This window comes from Euprymna scolopes, chromosome 32, assembly GCF_053919585.1.
Source record: "Euprymna scolopes isolate OS-2025 chromosome 32, ASM5391958v1, whole genome shotgun sequence".
NCBI lineage: Eukaryota > Metazoa > Mollusca > Cephalopoda > Sepiida > Sepiolidae > Euprymna > Euprymna scolopes.
The window spans coordinates 20144010-20147500 of NC_136513.1; the positions used below are offsets into that span (position 1 = coordinate 20144010).

The 3491-nt window shown below is 29.4% G+C and overlaps 1 protein-coding gene across 1 annotated transcript in view; it reads right to left on the reverse strand.

Moving 5' to 3' along the window:
• Window positions 1-1340: 1340 nt before the first annotated feature.
• The window catches only part of LOC145256238 (cytochrome P450 2J6-like), a 38458-nt gene continuing 36307 nt past the window's right edge, over window positions 1341-3491 (reverse strand). Inside the window, exon 8 of the mRNA XM_080114887.1 lies at window positions 1341-3491. This exon is cut by the window's right edge and continues 507 nt beyond it. The gene's annotated coding sequence lies outside the window, so the exon portion shown is untranslated.

The following is a 3491-nucleotide window of genomic DNA, read 5'->3' on the forward strand; positions in this document are numbered from 1 at the left end:
CAACTCTTTCTAGGCATTTTGGGAGACCTGCAATAAAGTTATACACACTTAAAATTACCAGAAAATAGAAAACATAATTTTCAAAATATTTGTTCAAATTCCACAAAAATTGGGTACCGTGTTGTTATGCTCTTCGAGTGTACCAAACTTCACTTCTCTACGTTTCATAGCAATTTCAAAATAAAATATTATTGACTTGCAATATACCGATACACAGAGTTGATATATATATATATATATATATATATATATATATATATATATATATATATATATATTTATTTTTTTTTTTTTACATAGTACGTCACCACTTATCAAGGCCGATAGGCCACTCAAGGATAAGGGTTAAAGAGTGTAGAGTAGTCAAAAGGACAATATAGTAATCGATAGTAATGGAAGTTCGGTAAATTTGTTAACTTAGGCGGAACGGCTCATCAGAAACTTGGTCACGTTGGACTTGAAGACAACCATATTATAGAAAGCTGGAATGCAGGAAAACGGAAGACAATTCCACAGGCGTGCAGTTCTAAGAAAGAAGCTTTGATCATGGAATCTACGTTTAGGTTTAGGTACAGATAAAGAGTGGGGAAAATTATTGATAATGTTTTCAGCTAGTCTAGTGTTTCTTGTGAAAGTTTGGCGAGGGGGGACCATAGATTGAAGCTCAGTATATATATATATATATATATATCTATACATAAATATACATACATATATATACATATATATACATATATATATATGTGTATATGTACATTTATATACATATATATACATACATACACGCATACACGAACATATATATACATACATGCATACATACATATATATATATATATATATATATATATATATATATATATATATATATATATATATATATATTGTAAGGTGATTGATAATTTATAATTCAAAATTAAAATTAAAAATTAAAAATCCGTTTCATAAGAAGGAGCACAACAAGGCCGATAAATTGTACGATCGTTTCGGAAACGGTGTTTTTATTGTGATAGATATTGAGTCAAGGACAATAATTTAACATACAGTTTTTTATGAAAATAAAGGTTCCTCATCAACAATATATTGGGTGTTTTTTTTATATATATATATAAGGTTAGTGGAAGAACCCCAGGCTCGATTATAATAAAAATTTAAAAAAGTAAGAGCCTAATATTTATTCATATATGTGTTACAGAAGGAAGAGACCAATATCTTCAGGCCTTATTTGTCTGTCCCCGCTGAAGGCACAATAAAGAGTGATATGAATACGATTCTGAAGAAAAGGCCGTGTTGTAAAAATAAATGACGAAAACAAAATATGTTTTATATTATTTATTTTATTTTTTAATAGTTAAACAGTAAAAAAGTTACAAATATTTTTCATTTCATTATTCTCCAACACACAACATTCAAACATTAAATTATTTTTTTTACAGCAGACATCATCGCAGATACGTTAAAACCAAATAAAACGAAATGAAGAAGAAAAAATAGCCGTCTTCTGTCAGATTTGGATCTAGGGACATGTAACTTCAGATATAAGGTATTCCAACCCATGTAAAACTTTATATTTTGGTTTTAGCAGGGGTAAATCTGTACAAAAGTGTAAAAATTAAAGAAATGAAATTTGTCAGGTAAAGATCGAACGATGGCATTACGAATATGCATGCGTAACGTAGTAACGTAGTTAATGTTTTAATTTTTGGCCTTGCAGCGAACATGTCTTCGTCATTAAAGTTCAAGGAAAAAAATAAATCGTAACCTTAACGTTTTGGTTTCGATTCTCGGTGGTGGCGCACGAATCATTATTTTTTAAAACTTTTTAAAGCATTACTATATATTGGGTCCAGTATAATATAATAATAAATATGAAATCTAAATAAATTAAAGTAAACATTTAAGCGAGTTTTACACCTGGGCAATGCTAGATATATTATATATGTAAACAGAAAGAAAAACAATACAAGTACACACATCTATATGCCTAATTTACACATTTCATAGGGTTTGATGTTATTTATTTGTAATTTTATTGTTCTATATTTGCTACATATATGCAATAGTTTCATCGATATTAACAACGATTAATTAATATGATTTAATACAAAATGGATGAATTACCAAAAAACAAAAATTTAAAATAAGTTTCAAGAGAGGCAATTTAAATAAAAACTATTAGTTTAAAGAAAATTACAATACATTTTTACTAAAGATTTTACTTGAAGCTAGATTTAATAGCGCCAGGTTATTAAGGAGGAACAACGTGCTTCTTTCGAATTATACACAATAAAAGAAAGTAAAACGCTGAATTTGCGAACGCATACTTCATGATAATATTGTAAAGTCCCTCAATACAAAATTTATACGGTTATTAGATCAACCATAAAATTTTATATTATTTGAGAACAGCCATCTAAAAATATCAGTTTTTGAGTGTGCAAACCTACAAATTTGACTATTTGAACACCCGCCCAAAACATTTGACTTACGAATAGGCCAACTCAAAATTGGACTATTTTTGTACTCATTCAGAAATCAAACTTTGAATGGTTCTCCTAAAAGATTAACTACTTGATTACACATTGAAAAACTAAGACTATTTAAATACCAACCACGAAATTTTACTATTTCAGTACTTACCCAAAAATTAAACTTTGAGTAATTACTTAAAATGGACTACTTGATAATACAGAAAAGCATTAAATTACTTGCATACTAACCCCCAAACTCGACTATTTGAATACACATGTCAAAATCAGACTTTGAGTAGTTATCCTAAAACAGGACTACGTTATAAACTACCATCTCCTAAAATAATAATGTTTGAGTATCTGTTATCAAAATCTGACTATGTATGTTCTCATACAAAAAAAAACGTAACTATTTGAGTACTCACCTAAACATGAGTTTGAATAGCCATCCTTAAATAAATTATTTGAGTACACACTGAAAATATCAGGCTATTTGTCTACTCATTCCATGATTGAACTATTTGAGTGTTACTCAGTTGAACCATTTGGACGTTGAATAATTTTCCTAAAAATGGGACTATTTTAGTATGTGCTAAATGTATAAATTTTCCAAAATCAGATTATTTAATAACTCATTCCCGAATTTGTGTGTTCATTCAAATGATTTGATTGAGTACTAAACCTCTTAAATCCTATTTGAGTACACACCCCTAAATTGAACCATTTGAGTACCCGGTTAAAAATTTTGCTATAGTAGTCTCACCCCAAATTAAGCAACTTGAGTCCTCAAACCCAAAATTGATCAAATTGTTTGACTGAGTACTTAACACTTAAAGCGAAGCACCCCCACATCCATTGGACCATTTGATGATTCATCTGAGAAACTGGCCGATTTGAGTACTCAACCCCTCCGGATCGGAATACTTAAATACTCATCTAAATAATTTGATTGAGTACTCAGCCGTCAAAATGAAGCATCTGAACATCGCTTCATTAGACTATTTGAGTGCTCATCGCAGA